Raw genomic sequence first — 23,241 nt, forward strand, 5'->3', positions numbered from 1 at the left:
ACTATGCTGCCCTGTTGCTACGCCCCAACACTATGCTGCCCTGTTGCTACGCCCCAACACTATGCTGCCCTGTTGCTACGCCCCAACACTATGCTGCCATTGCTAGCTGGCTATAACCCTGACATACTAGGAGTGTGGGGCCCATCATAGAGATAGAGCACCACCTCTAAGTCCCCTGGACAAATACACACACAGCACAGTGTAGTGGACTTCAGCGTTTATTAACTAGTCTTGCTGGTCCCCATCTTCTACAGTTCCTGTGCCATATTGCTGTCTTAATATGATCAACATGAACCTTTCTGACATGAAGAAAGGAAGAAAATCAAGGGAGATAAAGGTGTGTGTGTGTGTACACATCTGTACTGACCAAAGGCGTGCAAAGCAAGAGAGGTAAAGAGAGGAAGACCCGGCGGAGTATGGATTGATCTCCTGTCGATGGAGGAGACATACAAAGGCGTATATCGACAGTCTCCCCTCTCTCCGACAGCCCCTCAACCCTGGTCATGAGAGGGCCAGTCATACACACATCAAATCAATGGCCCCTCCACGTTGCTCTATTAACGCCTGCCTGATTGGAAAATGACAGAGAAGTCCTTCTTAGCTCAGGGAATATCACCTCTCCAATCTAAGCCTGTCAACAGTCTTCAATCTGTGAATCTGCAAAGGCTAGAAGGAACTTTCAATGTTGGGTATTAGATTGAGGACCCTCGAGATGGAACAAACTCCAGAGGTCAAAATACCAGAAAGTGTCTCCAGAGACGAGGGAGGGATGAGAGGGAGAAAATTAAGGATGAGAAAATGGGGAGAAAGATAGGAGAAAATGGCAATAGACAGAGAGAGAGAGAGAAAAAGAGAGAGTAAAAGAGAGAGTAAAAGGTAGAGGTTTACACAGCCTCATTTCCACTCACTGAAGTCAGTCAAGAGCAGTCTAATTTGACATGAATAGAGCGCTTTGATTGCTGTCTATGCTGCTACAGCAGTAACTCCAATTTCCCCAAACACTCCCTCTCTGCCCCTCGCTCCCTACATGCATCTCTCTCTCCAGGTCAAGCTAGCTGACAAAGGGGCTAATGCACAAACAAATCACTGAAAACACCCACTTGCTGTTAGCTTGGACTGGTAGGAACACACTGTAGAAGGCCAATAAGAAGTACAGGAATTTTACACTAACAGTTTGTTGTATTCTGATCTGAACCAACTTCCATTACTCTTCTCCTTTCTTCCACGAACACTGATCTGGCAGGGTATGACAGGTCAAAGCAACATGATAAATCATATCCACCCCATTCACATATCAGTGGCTATGATGGAAAGGCCACAAGGAAAGGAACCAAAGTTAGAGTATAGAGACACAAACTATGGGTGTCAGCAGGCAGCTGTTCCACTACTGTTTTCATGGATGTTTTGCAGGGAGTTGTTGAGTCAGCGTAAATCAGAGTTGAAATGTTTTTCAAAACAGTTGGACTTTTCTGACTCCTCTTGGGTCTGTCCCAGTCGTCTGTCCCTTTCCCATTCCTCCTCTCTCCCTTTCCTTCCTCTGTTCTGGCTCGGTGCCACAGGGAGCGAGGGAATGGAACACAGTGGGGGGGCAGACTGGAAAAACATCACCGGGCTCCCTCACACTTCCTGTTTGCCCCGTGTCACTTCCTGCTCTCTGGGTTTAACTTTCAAACCAATCAAAATACTGCTAGTACTGCACTGACTGTACTGTCCTTCTGCATGCCCACTTCACGTTGAGTCTCCAAACTCTACAATGACATCTGACCCTTCCTTATCTATGAACTCGGTCCAACCCTTTCAGTCTCAGTCTTCACCCAAACCAGTTCTGGACACTTTGAACGTCTCACACCTCACTTTTACACTCTCAAAGACCCCTCCCACATCCAAGCCAGACCTCCCCTCACCAACGTCTACTCATCATCCAAAACCTGGCCTCAACCCTCCTGCCTATATCTGTCCCTCCCCCCATCCTCATACTTTCCCTCCGGCCTCCGCAAGCCCAGTCTGTCCTTCACCCTACCCACAGCATGCACAGATCTTCTGCTGTGGCCTTTTACAGGATGGTGAGATATTCAGAGAGCCATAAAGGCTCTCTATGGGGAGAGCTGAGCAAACAGATGTGTGTGTGTGTGTGTGTGTGTGTGTTAGGAGGAGGGGTGGGAGTTGTTTACAAGCCAACAGTAAAATCAGCAGCTGCTAAAACAGTGGAGCACTAGAGTTGGAGGTGACAATGATGTGTAGTTGTGCTGTAGGGGCAAGAAGATGAATGACAACCCCCCCGAACTGCAGTACCACGATCGTGGGAGTTTATAAACGATACCCAAGATACTCTGCTCAGGCACGCTCGCGGTCAGCCAGACGTTCATGCGTCTTCTGGTCGACAGGGTCTATCCCGTTTGACATTGGTCGATACGATGCGTGTCGTTCGTCATTGGTCTGACGGGTTGCGCGCCATTTCTCAGTTGTCAGAGGGTGTGTGCGGTTACTCAATGCTCAGTAGGGTGGGTGTGTTGTTTGTTATTGGTCATAGGGGTGAGATCAGGTTGCTATTAGTCAGTGGAGGTGGGGGCTGGTATTGCTCATAAGGTGTGAATGGTTTGGCCATTTGTCATAGAGTGTAGTAGAGTTTATGGTTTGTCATTGGTTAAGGTGTGTCGTGTCCTCGCCACTAGAAACGGGAACGATTGTCTCAGCTCCAGCTATTTCTGAGCATGCCTGTGTATTCTGAGCATGCCTGTGTATTCTGAGCATGCCTGTGTATTCTGAGCATGCCTGTGTATTCTGCAGTGTGGGTTTTACAGCTTGCCTGTCTCATGCATTCGCCTCATCACAATTACACAAATGTACACCACAAATGTGTGTGAGTGTGTGGCTGCATGTCCTGCAGTATAGAGTTACGAGTCCTGTTCATAAACAGCGGGTATACAGAAGCAATTCAGTCAAGACACCACCACACCGCTTTCAGTTGAACAGCCCTGTTGTTTATACGAGGCTTTCACAGCAAAACATAAAGCAAACACGAGGCAAGTAAACCGGCAGTTTGAACTAGATATATTTGTAGTGGACTATATAGGGAATATGGTGCCTTTTGGGATGCGTCCTGAGAGAGTGGAGTAACGGAGTGAGTAAACATGATGTGAAATAAAGGCTCAGCCTGTCCCCAAAGACAAGCACAGCTCCTTAAATCCTTAATCAGGGTTCTATACATAGTGCATGACCCAATCCGTCTGAACTCAACGCCACACATTAAGTATTGATAGGTTCAACTTTGTGAGGAGCAGCGGGGTGCCAGGGTAGAGCTGGGAGTAGAGATCACCATGGCAACATGCAGACTAGACAGCCCATGACAGGCCAACAACAAGCCTTATGGCAGTAGAAGTCACCACAATTACTGTATATATATATATATATTTATTTTTTGTGTGTGTCAGCAAGTGAATGAGTGTGTGTGTGTGTGTGTGTAAACGTTTTACTATACTTGTGTGTACCAGAAGTTCTCACAAGAAACGTAAACCAACTCAAATTCAGAGAAGGACATTTTGCCGGTTCTCACTTGTAAAAAGGCTATTTTAGGCTTAGGGGTCAGGTTTAGGGAAAATAGGACTTTGAATGGGAATGAATTGTTGGTCCACAAAAAGTCCTCACACGTATAGCTGAGTGTCTGCACGTGCAAGTAGTTTAGCGTAAGAGATTGGGATTCCGTGTGTCAGTCAGTAACTGTGTACTACATGTATGTGTGTCGGTCAGTAAATGTGTACTGTATGCATGTGAACGAGTGAGGGTGTGTGTGTGTGTGTGTGTGTAGCCCAGTATGTTTCCCCTGTCACTCCTCCACTGGTGAGATGCCCTAAGGATAGCTCAGTGGATCCATTTCCTCCTCCTGCTGTGTTTACTGCTAGATGTAATCATATTCCTGTGAGGCTTCCTTCCTGTTCCCCCGAACGACACACATCCCGACTAGGGTTGCACATTTTGGGGAATATTCAGAGGTGGAAACTTTCCGTGGGAATTAACGGGAATATATGGCAATTAACAGAAATATATGCAAATTAATATTAATACCATTTAAATATAGATGGTTTTTGCATTGGATATATTTACCATATCATTTGGAGACAGAAACAAAAACATATTACCTTATCATAAGTAGACATAATTGCAAATGATTCAATCCTTCCAATAGAAACAAAAAAATATTTAGTTACGAATTGAACTTTTAATAAAATGAGGACTCTTCCTTTGGGATGATTTCACTGAACAACAAAAGAAAGGGGAAAAATGTATGAACCCCAATGATCCAACGCATCTCCCAAAAACATTTTCTAAAACTTTGGTTGTCTTCCTCTCAGGCTTCCATGTCTTCTCCCTGGACCTCCTCAATGTCCACCTCTTGAACATCAGACTCTGAGGCCTCATCTTCACTGTCACTATCCAACCTTGTTGAGGATGGCTCGTTGTCAGGCTCAAAAAGCCTCAAATTTGCCCGGATGGCCACCAATTCATCAACCCTTGTATTGGTCAGCATGTTGAGTGCTTTGGGCTCCATGTTCCCAAACAAGGACCAGTTGCGCTCTGAGGCGGCTGATGTTGGTGCGATTTGGAGGATGATGGAGGCAACAGGGGAAAGAGCCTCAGATCCACAAAGTCCCTTCCACCAGGTGGCTGATGATATATGTTGGCACGGCTCCCATACTGCATCTCCATCCCAAAGCCCTTGCTTAGAAGTGAACTTTGCCAGACTGCCAAGGTGGCAAGACATGGTAGTGATGACACCATATGCCTTGTTGATCTCTGCACCAGACAGGATGCTCTTGCCAGCATACTTGGGGTCCAACATGTACGCTGCAGCGTGTATTGGGCTTCAGGCAGAAGTCTTCACGCTCTTTGATATTTAATTTTTTCCCTCTGCTTGGAGCAACAGTGAAGTGGGCAGTATGGATTTCTTCTCTTACATCTGCAAGCAGAGTCTGAACATTAGACATGATGGCATTGTCTCCCTCAATCTGTGCAATGGCTACTACGATAGGTTTGACTGCTTACCACTCTCTCCCAAAACACATCATCCAGGAGGCTTCTCTTGATGGGGCTGTCCATGATGGGGCAGACTGATTTGGCCATTTCTTGGAGACTCCTTCCCCTCCAGGAGACTGTCAAACATGATGATATCACCACCCCAACGAGTGTTGCTAGGCAGCTTCAATGTGGTGCTCTTATTCTTCTCACTTTATTTGGTGAGGTAGACTGCTGCTATAACTTGATGACTGCCTTCAAGCTCCTCTGCAATGTAACGATCGGTGTGTCTATTGTCCCTTGTGTCTGTGCTCTTGCAGAATACTGGTTGAAGGGTGGAGATGTAGTTAATTATTCCTTGCCCACGAACATTTGACCACTCATCAGAGTTGATTGCAATACAGTCTGCTTTCTCTATGATTTGCTTGACCTTCACTTGAACTCTGTTGAAACTCTGCATCCAGCAAATGAGTAGATAAAGCATGTCTGGTTGGAGGGCTGCATGCTGGGCAAAGAACATTCAGAAATCTCTTCCAATACACATTGCCTGTGAGCATCAGAGGTGAACCAGTTGTATACACAGCTCGAGCAAGACATTCATCAGCATTTCTCTGACTACGTTCCTCTATTGAATCATAAATACTTCTGATCCCAGGAGGCCCATGAGCTGTTGCTATCGATAAGGTGTCTGATTCATCATTTTCACCTCGAATAGAAGTAGGGGGACTTTTGTCAGATGTTGATTGTTGTGAATTAACTTCATGCACTTGGCCAGATGATTCTGCATCTTTGTTACATTCTTCACATATGATTTGGCACAGTATTTGCAAATGTACAGCTTTTCCTTCTACATTAGCTGCAGTGAAATGTATCCACACATCAGATAGTGCCCGTGGCATTTTCCTGTAAAGCTTAGGGAAAAAATGTGTAAAAAATATGCAAATGCAATTCCATGTACAGATAAATAGTTAAGCAGTAAGATTAAACAACTCCTTTGTAAGATAAATGTTTTAAAATGTAACATGTATGGAAACAGGTGAATTAACACTCCTCAGTTAGTAGGCTCAATCAAGCTAAAACACACATGGTAGCAAAAACTAACTAGCAGAAATTGTTAGCAAGTTAGAAATGATTTAAACACACTTTGCTGTAGGCTACTATTTACTAGTTAACAAAAAATCATGCATGTCATATTAAATATATTCATCCCACCCAGTATTGTAATCAAAACTTACCAGAAAGCATGTAGTCCTTGGCTCAGACAGTGTAGTAGTGTGGGCTCAATAGCATCTCATTAGTGTGCAAGATCTTGAGAATCAGCTGTACATGTGATGGAATAATGGGGGTTGCAATTCCATTGAATTGGGAATAGTTTAACCAAAATATGCCACAAGAACTAGAATTGCCTTATGTGTATCCCACAAAAAAAAGGTTCACTGTTATATTTTGATGAATTTAAGAAAAATTCCCAGGCTTAACTTCCCATGGAAAATTTACCGGAAAGTTTCCAACCGTAACATACCTGCGAGACACCCCCCCATCACAACATGTCATCAGCTACATGCTGTGGTCCACAGAGAAAAGCAGAGAGACAGAGAAAGAGAGAGAGCAACAGGAAGCCAGGTCAGTGGAGTGGGAGACTTGGTTCCATTGTGAACACAGAACTGAGACTACGGCTCCACAGGAGGAACTGAGATCAGAGGATATGGGAGAGGACATAAACACTACCGTACTAAAGCCCAAAACATAACACTAGTTGAACACTGCAATGCAGCAATGCTACTACCTCTATACAGCAGCAGCTACAACCCATTGCAGTCAGTTGCTCCAGTTATAGACGGGTTGAATGTTTCGCAACAAAACCAACTCAAAACAGATGGCATTGGCTTAGAATGTTGACAACATGCAAACTATATTTTGTCTCCAATGTTTATTGAAAACAAATACATTTGCACGATGATTACTTGTCTCTCGAATACATCGCTACAGTTGTTGGTTAGCTAGAATGCGGAATTTTGCCATATTTAGCACGGACATCAGTCAAAACACCTCAAAAACAAAACTATGTATCAAGAACAAGATAAAACGTACCACCTACGATTCGCCACAAGGCAGCTTCTTATTGTTGCTAGTCATCTGGCCATCCAGAACCACAACAACACACTGACTTCTGCCCCATTGACGAGTGCACATCGTTGTCATGACGTTGTCAGCTAACCCATCTATAGCTACAACAACAAACTGTCCTGCCTGTTAGAGGTGACACCTTCAATGGAAGATAAATCATTTACATTTTGTACAAAAAATATCTACCTACCTAACACCTACGTGCACTCTCCCATACTCAAACTTCTCTACTTGTTCAGGACACAAGTGGGATAGATGAACTAGTCTTACCTGTACAACACAAATTGGGCTTTGTCCCTCAAACAAATACCTCCCTCTATTAATTATCCCTGTGACAGTGTCAGTCTGAGGGAATGCTGGAGTCTTGCTGTGCTAAGCAGAGCTGTCCGGAGACAGAGGGATGTTAGCAGGCCTGGCCCTACACCAAGAGACAGAGGACCAGGGGGTTGGAGACATCTGCTTAATCAGTGCTGAGACTTCCCATGTTAGCGGTTTAGAGATTGTATAGCCCTAGACTGTGCCAAGTTAGCATGTTAATGGATTGAGGCCAACTGCTTTTAACCAGGGCCAAGTGTTCACATTTTAGCAGATAGCCACTCTGCCCTGCTCAGCATGAACAGGTCCAAGGATTAGCCGGTTAGTGTTTTGGGGGCCTGGATTTGCATTCGGAACATTAATGTTCTGTCAAAGTGAAATCCTATATTGGTGTGTTCCAGTAGTCTGTTAGCATGTTCCCCATGACAACAGGGATAGTGTTATCAGGCTGTCAGTGAGCAGTGGTAGCCAGCATACTAGGCTAGCGGTGCTGTCTCAGTGCCCAGCAGATGGAGACCAGATGAGGCTTTAGAGGAGATAATTACCCTAGTCTGCACCACGCCTAGCCACTGTGGACCCAACAGCACGCTAGCTACCGAATGACATCAGATCAGTTCGCCTCTGACAAGGAGAGAAAGTGGAAGCGGCCGCGTGAAAGACAGAGTGGGGACAGAGACAGTGAGAGTGGGGGCAGAGACAGAGAGAGTGGGGGCAGAGACAGAGAGAGGGGCAGGGGAGACAGGTGATAGCTAGACATCTGGTAACATACATCACTCCCCCTTTCATCTCCACCTCCATAACACAGACATGTGAAGTCTGGATTGTTTATCAAACACGGCTGGTCAGTAGGGAGAGGGGGGATGGAGAGAGCACTCTGGTGACTGATATCTACACTACTGAAAGACCTCTGCACTAACCTAGGGGCCTGTGTATAAGCATTCACAGTCCAGCCATTTCAAGGCAAAGACAGAACTACTCTTCACTGTGAGAACGCATGTTTCACATTAAAACAGTAAACAGGTTTTTTGTTGTTGGTGAAAACACAATGGGAACTCTGTGCTTTTTTCATTTACCTCAGAAAACAATTGGATACTGGTTCTGATATTAAAATAGTAATAATTCAATTAATTTATGTAGTGTTTTTTTTTACCTATTGCTCCAAGTGCTTCACAAAAGCCAACATCTTGTATCTGTCAAAACTTTGTGTGATGCAGAGACAACTCCTGTCCTCTCCTCTTTCCAAATGCACAGGAAATGACTCCATCCAGAATGAGTCGGTCATCATCCATCGACCGTCGCTCATTAACAGACTCGTTAGGGAGAGCAAACCCCCCCTCATCTCCCCATCCTACAGGCTAACGGGCGGGTGGAGGCTAATTAGGGTAATTAACTAGGGATATCAACAACGTCGAGAGGGCACAATCAGTGAGTGAATTTACCAAAAGCCATTTTATCCCAAAGCACATTGTGTGCCGAGAAAGCACATTGGGGTACAATACGTGACCGTTACTATCGGCTTCTCCCATGGGGTTACAACAGGGTGTTATGTTAGTGGTTTGGGTTGTTAGTGGTTGTTGTTTTGGTGCAGCCTGACTGACTCTGTAGCTGTGCTATTTGTGTTCTCACTGAAGTAAGGGATCAAAGCTGGAAAGGCCTTTCAGCATTTATCAGAGCAGGAAAAGTGGGGCCTTGGTGATTGGCTACGCAGGGCCTGAGCACAAAACAGACACACACACTACACTTTTCTGATACACACTCTGGAACTTTGAAATGCCTGTAGAGTATATTTTGTAAAACAATATAAAGAAACATTTGGCTAATCAAAACATGTAGATTTTCTATAATCATGTTTATATTTTTCAATATTCATAAACATATGTAAGACATTTGTTATTGAATTAAAAATACTATTCATATCACAGAGCAAGTGGTAAAGCTTCATATGACACCAACTTTTACTTTGTAGCGCCCACAGATTAAACACGATGGAGTCTTAAAAGGAGGCCGTGTACAGGGCAAAATGTCCAATTTCTATTCATTATTCATATATTATGCTTTAATATACTAATGTCAAATATATGTCTACAATCCTCACTCAAAAAAAAGCTTTGATGGTTGAAATTTCATAAAAATCATGGTCTTTTTTGGGGGGCTACTTTAGTGAGAAATCACCAAGTGTGTTCCGTGAGTGGTTTCCCGCCCAATTCTCTCCTAACCCTAAATAGCCCAGTTTGCAGTGTGAGAGCACAGAGCAGCGGACGTAAGCTATAAATACCTGCTTAGCACCAAGTTCCTGGCAGGTATCTCTCGTCTGTTACTATCAATTACATGTTCATCCATCACTCAAAATCAGACACCTTGTGGACCATAAGCCAGATCACAAACATGCGCACACGGTCCCACGCTTACCCTGCATGTTTATGAGCGTTGGAGCGCGCAGAGGAAAAGGCAGTAGTCGAGTTTACTCTCTCAGCACTCCCCTCCACAGCATCTGGCTAATCCAATCACCTTACAGTGGACACCTCACATGCACAGGGTTGCCCCGGTAACCTACTAGCAACCCTTCAGCACCAGCCAGAGACCTAGCCTACTCAGAGCACTGCAGATAGAAATGCACTGTATGGAACGGACATGTTCTACTATAATAGATGTGGACATACTGGACAATCAGGCCAGCTCTATGCAATACATTCATTCTGAAATGCTCTTAAATATTTTTTGCTTTGTTGAATCTGGAATTCGACTTGATAAAGAGCCGTGGGAAAAGTCCCCTTTGAAAGAAGATATCCAGATAACAGCCAGATAACTTTGTTTGTCCAATGTTTTAGTTATGAGTGTGGACGCACCTTTTCATTCCTTTGATACCGCTAACTTAATTCACACTCAGCAAAACACACACACCCGAAGCTCTTAATTATTGCCCATGTATTCTGAGCCAAGACACATTCCAAGTGCAATATCTTAACATAGAACTGAGCAGAAGCTCAGACATGGTGTGATTCACAGCTCACTTCTCCATAGAATGCAGCATGTCCCATTAGACACTGTCAGATTCAACACCATGGACAAAGATGGCCCAGGCACAGCTGTACTCACTCACTCACTCACACACACACACACACACACACACACACACGGTGGAGTGTGCATCCTGCTACACCCCATGCCCCTTCCCATCATGCACTGCGGGGCTGATTGATGGGTGATTGCCGTGGCGAGTCAAGGACGCAGCACTCTCTCCTCTCTGCCATATGGTTCAGCCACAGGGAGCAGGAGGTGCAGACAGACTGAGCCCATTTAACACCTCTCCACATGAAGCATCCATAGGCCACATGTAGTGGAGCGCTGTGGATCACAGAAGCATAGCAAGGAGCTACTTCTCTTTTCTCCAGCTTCTACCCAGACGGGTACATCAAATAGCTACCAACGATAAAAAGGACTTTTCCCACTAGTGAGCTGAACCGAACAGTGCGAAACTGTGCAGGCCAGAACAGTACGGTTCAGGTTGGCTAGACGGTGTGAGAAGGGTAGTGACCTATGATAGCCCTGGCTGTGTTGTTGAGGGGCATGGTGAGGGGTTATAGGTACTTACTCATAGTGGAGGCCGGGGTTGGGGAACAGGGCAGGGCCCAGGCGGGGTTTTGGACAGGTGCGGTCGTTCTCCACAGGTGCCCTCCTAGAGGCACTCATGACCTGCAGAGAAGGAGTCATTCAAATGAGCGAAACTAAATAGGTGCTCAAACACATTTGATATTTCAGAGACAAATGGGTCACATTTTAAGTGGCGACACACTGTCAAGAAGACAAATCATTATAACGTTCAGAAATATCATTAGGTCTTTCATATGAGGAATCACATTAGGCCTGCGTCATTGACTCCGCGATGGGTACAATCTATCCTATGTCCTGTCCACCTCACTGCCATACACCCCTGGAGTGACGTGCTCCATGACACAAACACAGTACGTGCAGGGCACACACACACCCCGATGAAGAGGATCAGAGATGACAGTTGGCATGGTCATTAGTGTCATCGTTGAACTAGTAAGACAGGGTGCGGTGAGAGTGACCAGGCCTGTGTGTGTGTGTGTGTGTGTGTGTATAAATACCCATAAGGCCCAGCCACCGGCCCACCAAACTAAATAACCATAATCTGGTGTTAGTGGTGTTCCTCTGTGGTGGGGTAATAACAGGTGATTGGATAGTGCTGCAGATGCAAGCCATGCAGTGGGAGGGAGGGGTCAATTACCCGGCTCATGTTGCCATGACACAACAGGGCAGATCCGATTCTTCCTAGAGACCTCTGTTATTGGTCGAGCACAGATCAAAAAAACTCTTAAGATGGAATCGCCATCGGGGGACAACTCCACTGTTCGCCCCCAGCGCCTTTGTTATCTCTTTGTTGATGAAAATGGAGTAGAGGGGAATTCAGTAGCGTGATGAAATAAATTGCAGTGCATATTGTGCTGTCCTAATGTGTGTGCAATGCTGTCTGAGGAAGGGAAAAAAAACTGTTTGTTGTTTGCAGTAATTTCCCCATTGTTGCAATTTCCCCAAACAGACGTGGCAGTTTCACCAATTAAGGATTCCAGCTTTAATTAACAGAAGACAAAGAAGCGCTGACATAGTTTCATGTGTCAATCCAAAAATGCCAATAATTACAACTGTGTTCATGAATCCAAGTTGTAAATATTAGGGGTATACACAGTGTACAAAAAAATAAAAACACCTTCCTAATATGGGCTCGAAAGATGTCAAAATGAGTAGAACTGGTCTCATCAAAAGTTGCCCATCCCTGGTCTATGTCATGGAAAGAGCAGGTGTTCATAATGTTTTGTACACACTGTATATGAATGAGATTTGCTTTGCGCATCTAACTATACAATGACATTTTGCTTTGTGCATATAATTGTGATAAGTGATAATGTACTGATAATTCCTTGATGACAGCTTTGCATTCTCTAAACCAGTTTCATGAGGTAGTCACCTGGAATGCATTTCAATTAACAGTGTGCCTTGTTAAAAAGTTAATTTGTGGAATTTCTTTCCTTCTTAATGCGTTTGAGCCAATCAGTTGTGTTGTGACAAGGTAGGGGTAGTATACAGAAGATAGCCCTATTTGGTAGAAGACCAAGTCCATATTATGGCAAGAACAGCTCGAATAAACAAAGAGAAACAACAGTCCATCATTACTTTAAGACATGAAGGTCAGTCAATGCGGAAAATTTCAAGAACTTTGAACGTTTCTTCAAAGTTCTTCAGGCCTTCATGGTCAAATTGCTGCAAAGAAACCACACTAAAGGACACCAATAAGAAGAAGAGACTTGCTTTGGCCAAGAAACACGAGCAATTGTCATCAGACCAGTGGAAATCTGTCTTTTGGTTTGACGAGTCCAAATTTGTGTTTTTTTTATATATATTTTTTAAAATATCGGTATCGGCTTATTTTGGTCCTCCAATAGATCGGTATCGATGTCGGTGTTGAAAAATGATAATCGGTCGACCTCTAATCTAGTCAGCCAGACATGTTGCGTACACCTGCTGTGATTTAGTCAGCAAAGACCTAGCTAAGGAAAACAATGGGTTAATAGGTTGGACTCAGGCCTGAGTGTGTCGGCTGACAGTCTTAGCTTTAAGGCAGTGAACTGGGATAAGGGAAACCAGACAATATGTTCACCTCTGCCCTGACCCAGGTCTACAGCCAACCAATCAACCGCAGCATTACTGAACAGCCAATCAACAGTAATGTTACAGGAAGATTGAGGAGGCAGAGGGACCTCAAAGCCCTATTAAAATAGGCACAACTCTGTATTATTATGGAGTTAGTAGTATCACTCTCCAAAGCTGAGAAGGTCAGGCATAAAGGAACATTGGCCCAAGGCAGAGTGAGAGAGATGGGCTAGGGGCAGGGGTGGGGTGTAGTGATCAGTGGATGGACCTCTATTCCTTCTCCAAGGACTCAGGGGTACCCTGGCAGAAATGAGAGTGTCAGGTACTGCCAAATGAGCATCCATACGTACAAGCAACGGAGGCTGCCAAACACTTGCACACGCACACACAAACTCGCACACTCACACAGAGCTTGGCTGAGGTTGCACCAACATCTGGTGTGCTGTGTGTGGGCCGGCCACTCCAAGGCCAGGCAGAGAGAAAGCAGACCAATGTGCCAGCGGGCATAAGCACCCACCAGAGACTGGCACGTGGAGCTCTGCCAGCGCCTGGAGAGGAGAAGGGGAATGTAATAACACCATACCCTCTCAAACATGTGGTGTGTGTGTTTGAGAGGCAGGATGTGTGTGTGTGTGTGTGTGTAAATTATTGTAATCTATTTAACTATTATCAGTGTGGGCTGACCCATTTGATCACACACACGCACAGTTAAGGTCACATATAAAGGGCATTTTGTCTCTGGCAGTGTTTTCTGTGTGGGGAAGTGGAGAAACTGAATCCTCCACCCACTCAGTGCCCACAGCACCATTTTTCAGACTGTGTTTTTTATTACAGAGAGAAGCCATAGCAAAGGCCTGGTTGCTATGCTACGGAAGCTCAGCCGGGACCAGCTTTTCAGGCAGTCAAAGAAACCCCTCCAACTCACACAAGACACTGCCCAGACGGACAAACAGACTGCTCTTTCATTACAAACAGACATCTACACACTAGTTCTCTACACTCTGTGGAGAGGCATTACAAGAGGCACGACTGCTCTTTGTGCCAACTGTGTACAGAGCCCATGTGGAAAAGTGTGTGTGTGTGTGTATAAAACAGAGAGGGGCAGATGAGATTATTTGTGGCTGCTAACGCTTGCCTGACTACTGCAGGCTGCTCTGTTTCCTCACTGTCAGGGTATCAGGGCAGAAAGAGAGAGATCCTTAGCATTGTCCAAGAACTGTGAAATAAGGAAACATGTTTGAAATGGCACTAGGGGTATTTTAAATTGAACTTGATTAAAAAAAAATGTTTAAAAAAGTTGTTGTTTTTTGATTCTGTAAACTATGGTATTCTATGCAGTAGTAGATAATAGGCTCAGTAGTACCACATTAATGAATGGACATAAATAGGATGCAACACTGGTGATGATTCATTCACTGACTTTTTTTTATCAGGACAATTCTAATATTGGAAAGGGGGGGTGACGGAGTTCTCTTTTTAGATTCAACATAAACTTACCACAGTCATTGTGCAAAACGTGAATGTACAGCTTTAAAATAGTGTTTTGACAACATAACTCTTGATAATTCGACCAATTAAAGCGGTTGAGATAGAAAAGTTATAGCCGGATAGGGCTACTTTCCTATCCAGTCCAAATCACCTGTTGCAACAAATAAGCAGAGCTCTACAGGTGGTGCAGGGCAGGTATGAGCTCTTTCTTTCTTGTGTAACTACTCAATATTCTGTCTATAGGTCTAACTGTGTGTGAAGTGGCTACTACCTAGATTCATTTGGGAGGTGAGAAATGTTGGTATAAATAGGGGGAAATACACTTTTAGAGTCCAATTTGCATTTGCTTTACAGGTAGCTAGGATAATTAAGCTCGCTAAATGGCTACATCTGGATGCTTTGCCCATCAATATTAATGGACTCCAGCACAGAGTTGCATTGATAATAAACAACTCACCATGAGCCACAACTTCCTCATCAATGCTTGGAATTGTCTGCACCAACAAACAATACTTACCATAGCTCCAACTCCCACTGCTTAACATTGAATGCCCTTCATCAGCATGCCTATTCACAGCTATCTGTGTGGACACTTGGGTATTCATTTTATGAAGGGCAGTAAAAGGTAAGCAGTGGCCTGGTCTCAGACAAGACGTAACATAATAAATAAAAGTAAATCCGGGAAACTCAAATGAGTATGATATTTTACATTTGGTATGGTTACATATGACAGAAGATTACTTAAGGCTAAAATTAAAGGAGTGTAGTTGGTTGGGTGGGCGTATAATGTGAACGTCAAGCAACCAAAAGGTTGAGTGTTTGAATCTCATCATGGACAAATTCAGCATTTTAGAAAATACTTAAGATTTTTTGTTATTTTAAAACTACTTAACGGGTTGGCTAACAGTTTCCCTAACCCTAGCCTAGTTACCGTTAGTAACCTAGCTAGAGATAGCGTTAGCCCATCTAGCCAACGTTAGCCACAATGAATTGAGATTTGTAACATATAATAACATATTGCAAATTCGTAACATAGCGTACAAATTGCAATTCGTAACATAGCATACGAAATGGATGATGGACATCCACAAATTAATACATACCATTTAGGGGTGTGAACATTTAAACATTAAAACATGTAAACCAAATTGGGATCCTAACTTTCAGAAAAAAATCCCTTACTGAAAAACATTTTTTCTTCACAAAATTAAAATCACAGTGCAGTTATCACAAAATTACCACTAACAGGTCCCGATCATCATCATAAAGGGAAAATAATTTAATTTAACAAATACATAATGCAACAATGCTGTAATGTTGGGAGAAAAATAAATGTTTGCTACTTTATTAACAGGAGCTGTAGCGCATGAGGAAGAGCGAGAGGCTCGAAGCAGAGCAGCAGCTCAAATGTTTGTGACTAGTTGAGCAGGAAGAGAGAAGAAAGTAAATAACAGCTCCATTCAGATGATTCATTATAGCTTACCTGTTGGCTCTTGGTGTAGCTGGTCCTTATCATTTAACTTTTAGTTCTGTCATTTTAATTCCATCTTACATTGATTAGCCTATAGTTCAACTACATGGGCAAAAGTATGTGGACACCCCTTCAACTTAGTGGTTTCGGCTATTTCAGTCACACCCGTTGCCGACAGGTGTATAAGATTGAGCACAAATCCATGCACTCTCCATAGACAAGCATTGGCACCTTTCCAACAAGTCAGTTCATTACATTTCTGCCCTACTAGAGCTGCCCCAGTCACCTGTAAGTGGTAGGCCACACAAGCTCAGAACAGGACAGCCGAGTGCGGAAGCACGTATAAATGGTCTGTCCTTGGATGCAACACTCACTACAGAGTTCCAAACTGCCTCTCGAAGCAACGTCAGCACAAGAACTGTTCGTCGGGAGCTTCATGAAAAGGGTTTCCATGGCTGAGCAGCCGCACACAAGCCTAAGATCACCATGCGCAATGCCAAGCATTGGCTGGAGTGGTGTAAAGCTTGCCTCCATTGGACTCCGGAGCAGTGGAAACGCATTCTCTAGAGCACATATGTCAGAGTCAAGGCCCGCGGGCCACATCCGGCCCGCAAGAAGGTTTTTTACGGCCCCTGGGATGATCTTGATTTATTATTAGAACCGGCCCGCAGCAAGCCGGCAGCCCGCAGATCTTTTACACGCACCAATACTACATTTCCCACAATGCAAAGGTGACGCACCGAGCAGTAGGCTGCTTCATTTCAATATTTATTGGCACAGCAGTCGTCAGCATCACAGTAAAATTAACTTTCAGATACCCATCAAAAATGGCAAAACGGAAGGTGGATACTGAGAACCGGGGGTTTCAAACAAGGTGGGAGTCGGAGTATATGTTCACGAAGGTAGCTGGAAAACCTGTGTGTCTTCTGTGTGGAGAAAGTGTGGCGGTACTGAAAGAGTATAATCTGAGACGACATTATGAAACGAAACACGCGGACAAAAACAAGAATATGGACATGGAACAAAGGCTACAAAAGGCAGAGGAATTAAAACGAGGCCTCAAATCTCGACAGGCTCTGTTCAAAAAAGCCAAATCACAAGGCCAGGCTGCTGTCAAGGCCAGTTTTATTTTGGCAGAAGAGATCGCTAAATCAGCCCGGCCATTTACGGAGGGGGATTTCATCAAAAACTGCATGATTAAAGTTTGTGACGAAGTTTGCCCAGAAAAAGGCAACTCTTTTTAAATGTGAGTCTGAGCAGAAACACCATTGCCGAGAGAGTAGACCAGTTGTTCATCAATCTAAAAGAGCAGCTTGTGAAAAAGGGAAAAGATTTTATTGCATATTCCTTGGCTGTGGATGAGAGCACCGACATTTCTGACATTGCCCAGTTGTCAATTTTCATCCGCGGAGTGGACTCCAACCTAAAGCGTGACAGAGGAGTTTTTGGCTTTACGTCCTATGCATGGCACAACTACGGGGCATGATTTGTATGAAGAGGTGTCAAGATGTGTAAATGAGATGGAGCTGCCTTGGGAAAAACTCGTGGGTTTGACAACGACGGAGCACCTGCGATGTGTGGACACAGGAGCGGACTGGTGGCGAAGATACGGGAAAAGATGCAAGAGGAAAACGCGACAGGTGAGCTGACAGCTTATCATTGTATCATACACCAGGAAGCGTTGTGCGGTAAAGCCTTGAAAATGGAGCATGTAATGAGCATCATCACGCACAGTTAACTTTATCAGAGCCAAAGGTTTGAATCACCGCCAGTTCAAGGCATTTCTGACGGAGTTAGAAACGGAGCATGGTGATTTGCCTTATCACACAGAGGTGCGATGGCTAAGCCAGGGAAAGGTGCTTCAAAGATGTTTCGAGCTTCGTGAGGAGATTTGTCTGTTCTTGGACAGCAAAGGGAAAGACACAACACAACTCCGAGACGAAATGTTTCTGTGTGAAATGGCTTTTCTGTGTGACATTACGAGTCATCTGAATGCAATAAACTTGCAGCTGCAGGGTCGGGATCGTGTCATCTCTGATATGTACAGTACAGTGAAGGCATTTAAAACCAAACTGACTCTGTGGGAGACGCAGATGCGGAAAGAAAATTTGAGCCACTTTCCCAGCTGCCAGACCATGAAAGAGAAGCTCTCTACCAGTGCGTTCCCGAGTACACAGTTGGCTGATAAAATAGGTATGCTTGCCGCTGACTTTCGACGCCGATTTGCTGACTTTGAAGCACAAAAAAGCAGGTTGGAACTGCTCGGTAACCCATTTGCTGTTGACGTGGAAAGCTCACCACCAAACCTCCAAATGGAGTTGATTGACCTCCAATGCAATGATGCACTGAGGGCAAAATTGCGGCAGTGGGTGCTGCGGAGTTCGCCCGTTTCCTCCCGGCACAATGCCCCAGCTGCGCATCCAGGCTGCTCAAACGTTGTCTATGTTTGGCAGCACATACCTGTGTGAACAACTGTTTTCTTTGATGAACCTGAACAAAACATCACACAGAAGTCGACTTACTGCTGAACACCTCCACTCAATTCTGAGGATTTCTTCAGCTCAGAGCCTTACCCCGAACATTGATGAACTTGTGGAAAAGATGGGACACCACCAAGTATCACCCTCAACCTCAAACAAGTGAACATTACTGTGCAATCACATATTTAGAGTTTTTACTCAGTTCAAGTTTAAAAGTTAAAATTTAATATTTGTTTTCACTGCATGTTACTTCTCCTTAAACAAAGTGTTGTTTTTGATTAATAGATTTTTGCACTTTATTTTTTTGTATTTCAATCCAATTATATTTTAAAAATATTTCAGTTGAGTGGATGATAGAAAATTGCTATTATTGTTTTTTCTTTGAAGTAAATTTAGCCCACTTTTGCTAAAATAGAAAATATAGTCTACTGATGGTGCCTTGAATACCGGTTTCTTTCATTTAATGTTCATGTTATGGGGATATTTATATAAAGGAAATTTGTCTTTTGTGTCTGTTGAAAATTAAAGATTACTGACAGAGCCATAAGAAAATATTGCTTTATTTATCTGATCATATTGTAATATATTTGTTAGGTTTTCAGTAGGTTCAATTAGGTTCACTAGACTATATGCGTCATTTAAAAAATTTTCAATGAACATTCGAACAGTCCGGCCCTCGTCTTGTAGCTGATTTTTTTATTTGGCCCTCCGTCCATTTGACTTTGACACCCCTGCTCTAGAGTGATGAATGACACTTCACATTCTAGCAGACAGACGGACTAATCTGGTTTTGGGGGATGCCAGGAGAACGCTACCTGCCCGAATGCATAGTGCAAACTGCCAAGTTTGGTGGAGGAGGAATAATGGTCTGGGGATGTTTTTAATGGTTCGGGCTAAGCCCCTTAGTTCCAGTGAAGGGAAATCTTAACGCTAAAGCATACTATGACATTCTAGACAATTCTGTGCTTCCAACTTTGTGGCAACAGTTTGGGGAAGGCCCTTTCCTGTTTCAGCATAACCATGTCCCCGTACATAAAGCAATGTCCATACAGAAGTGGTTAATCGAGATCGGTGTGGAAGAACTTGACTGGCCTGCACAGAGCCCTGAATATGAATTGGAACTCCATATTAATGCCCATGATTTTGGAATGAGATGTTCAGCAAGCAAGTGTCCACATACTTTTGGCCATGCAGTGTATATCCTAATAACTTGCCATAGGGAGGGTCTAGCTCTGTGACTGTAGCCTAGTACCAGTTTGATGACTTGTGATTGGCTGACGACAAGATACATGCAGCACTCATGAAAAAAGTAAGGGCACCAGCAGCATAAATTATACCATTTTCTCTCACCGCAGTAAGCCCGATGTAGACCATCTGCAATGTGAATTCACGTGGACTTTAATGAATTTAGTATAATTTTAATGGAAAACCGAGAAAGAAAACAGCTGTTTAAACGTGAATAGTTTCCCCATTTGTCACATCTAATACCAAACGAAACATAACATATACTAAATGGATGGAGATTCACATGAACTATGTTACGTCTACCCCTGAGTCCAGGTTGCGTTTGTTAATGCAGATAATTCCAGGCTAATTCCAACGCGTAGAATTTGTATACTCACTAGGGTGATTGGCATAGCCTACCTATGGGTGGCATGTGAAACCGCAGCACGACATAACTCATTGCTAATCAAATTTTTTTAAAAGGCTTTAAACGATGCATCTGTCAGCAAATGGCGTATCTTTCTTTGATGCAGGAGGCTGTGACAGGTAAACAAATCCATTCCTCATCGTCCAGGCCATTCGGCGGCAAGAGACACGACGGGGAGGGCTCGTGAGCCACTGCACGAGAAATGCGATACTCAGCAACAACGCTGCCTGATAACGCGAATATTTTATCTCCCATATATCATAACGTCCACTACCTGTCATAAACAGGCAGCGTTGATACTGATAAACATGATTTGTTTGTGTGATCTGCTCTCATGCTTCTGGGTGGAAGCCAGGCAGGAAACTTTCATTCGTGGGTGGCATTTGTAATACAATATATCGGTTTGCGAGTTCCATGTTCGCTCTTTGTGGCATAGCTACAAACTATCCCCAACGCAGTTTTTTTTCGGGCGAGCCGTAAAGCCAAGAATGTGTTAAGCCGCATTATCCCGAAACGGGATAGGATTGAGGCACTGCTACAAAAGGTAACTACGTTACTATACCCATTCTCCCATGCAGTTCATCGCTACTACAGTACCCAATAGTCCCAGACGTGGTAAAGAAACATGGATCGCCTTATTTACTCAACACAGTCACACGTGCAAAATACCATTCAATAACTCTTATTCAAATCGTTTAATTCTACAATTGATCCCCTTAAATCAATTAGGCTACAGGAGAATCGTTGAAATCTCCACAAACGTCAAATGAGTGAAAGGAAAGCCAAGCCAACCAGATCTGCGAAATGCAGGTCTGTGACCAATGGGAGAGCTTGATTAGTGTTTCTGCAGTCTACCAACATCGACTCTGCTGCAGGAGGCCGTCCGGGGGTTTGGCTAGGTAGGCCTCGATGAATATACACAAGAACAAAGTTTGGAGCTATTAAACCATATTCCCGATTGTAAACAAAACACTGGAATAATCCCGCATACCGAGTCGTTCAATGCGAACACTGCACAAACGCGTGCCCCTGGTTCCCATCACATAATGCCACTTTCAAAGCCGCAGTCCGCTTGCTAGCGTTTAGCCAACAGTAGTACACTGACATCCATATCGGGGAAGTTGATAAATTATATTTCCCAGAACATTTTGAAAATCGGAAGGACAGGTTTACCTTGTTCTAACTCGACGTGTCCGTCTTGATCACATCGCTGCGTGTGTTTTCCCAGCCAAACTAGAGTAAAACATGTCCATTGTCCCGTACCAGGAAGTCAGCGCTCTCCCAGAACAGAACACTTCTCAAACTCACTATGGAACCCCTGCAGGGCGCTGTGCAATCGATCCCACTCCAGGTAGCAATGCGCCGCACGACGGGCTTATCTCACCCGCCATGTTGGATCCGAAACGAGGTTGCCGCACATAGGTGGCGAATAGTAAAATATCACTAGTTGTCACTTGCACCTTTTTAATTGATAGACAAACACTTACCAACAAAGGAAAAGTAGTCTCATAGGCACAATGAAAAGAACTGCGCACGAGTCCTGCTAATAGCCTGTTAATAAACCGGGTAGAGTATAAATTCATGATATTGATATTAAATATTAAAATAACTATTTCTCAGCGTTCCCATATCATACATTTCAAGTGAAAGCATCAGGTGGCCTGAAAGTATTTTATAGGTTATTTAGAATAGGCTACTTAATTTTTTATTTATTTTTTAAATATATATATATTACACAAAATGTATTCTGCTATTCTGTTATTATTTGTAACCAGCAACTCATAGCCTTAACCCTTGTATTTGTTATTGAATGCTGAAGATCACTGTTATTACTACTAAAGTGTATATTCTGTAAAGTGATACCGCTCTTCTTATCTTAGCGGGCCATCAACAAGACAAACCAACCTCTATTTATTCTTAGTGTGAAGTATCCACTGTACTATGCTTGGCTGGACTGTTTCACACAAAACTCAGTCAGTCCACTGAGATAGGATGTTCTCTATCTATACTGTATAGTGTTTACATACCAGTGATCCCACTGAGGGAGAGGAAACTGCTTGTATGCACAACCAAGTCAGCCTGAATAGGCACTTATTATCTGATCGATACATTATCAACTTATAACAAGGTACAAATAGAATGTTAAAACAATGTTATAACTTGGCCTGAACCTATCCATATGATCTGAAGGTTTTGCAAAACTGCACAGTACCAATAGCCCATGACTAAGGCCCTTGAGAACAAACAGAGCAGTTGTGTTTGCAGAACAGTGATAAGCTTTTATACACAGATAGTGGGGATGGGCACATATTGTATTCTACAGAACCCGTTCATCCTGAAAGTCATTTTATGCCTGCCAGTTTCCAGGTACATTATCTACAGTACCCACTTTTTAAAACAGGCATAATATCACATACTCTCTTTCTATGACACATCTAGATACTGGACTGAATGTCTAATATTATACCAGCCCCGGTGTGGGTCGTAGTCTTAGTATACAAATCTGTTTGGCTCTCTTGTGTGTGTATGAAACGGACATCAGTGCGCTGCTAACATTTTTGCTTTCCTCCACTGTCCCTGTCCCCATACCTGGCTTGAACCAGTGATTCTATGCTCGCAAACACACGACTGCCCTCTTTGACAACGTACCAACCGTTTATGCTATCCAAAAATATCTAATTCGAATTCTCCATCGGCGACATTTCTAGCTAGCTGTGGAGGGAGTTTACGGTACGTTCTTAACGCTGTTACTTGTGCTTCCTAGTGATGTGGCCCTCTTCTAACAGAGGCGTTGAGAAACAAAGATGGTGTATAATGTGTGCAGCGCAGTGCGGTAGAGTGTTTACCTTTGAGAGTGTTATTGGAAGAACATAGAGACTGCTTAAAGGTTATGCTAACTGGGGGCCTGTGCCTCCTTGGCTGACTTCAAATGAGAATAAATCGTTCTGAGATTTCACTACACGTCACTAGCAATGTCTACACATTGACGTGTTTGTTTTGAGGTTACTATATAAAGAGACTAGACACAA

General features: G+C 43.7%; 1 long non-coding RNA gene across 1 annotated transcript; it reads right to left on the reverse strand.

Moving 5' to 3' along the window:
• Positions 1–9,282: 9,282 nt before the first annotated feature.
• Positions 9,283–21,630, reverse strand: LOC115118243 (uncharacterized). The gene is made up of 3 exons (XR_003861809.2): positions 21,386–21,630; positions 11,045–11,145; positions 9,283–10,797 (listed from the first exon to the last, which is right to left on the reverse strand). It is a non-coding gene; the product is annotated as an uncharacterized LOC115118243 (long non-coding RNA).
• Positions 21,631–23,241: the final 1,611 nt, after the last annotated feature.

Source organism: Oncorhynchus nerka, linkage group LG8 (assembly GCF_034236695.1).
Source record: "Oncorhynchus nerka isolate Pitt River linkage group LG8, Oner_Uvic_2.0, whole genome shotgun sequence".
In the NCBI taxonomy this organism is placed as follows: Eukaryota; Metazoa; Chordata; class Actinopteri; order Salmoniformes; family Salmonidae; genus Oncorhynchus; species Oncorhynchus nerka.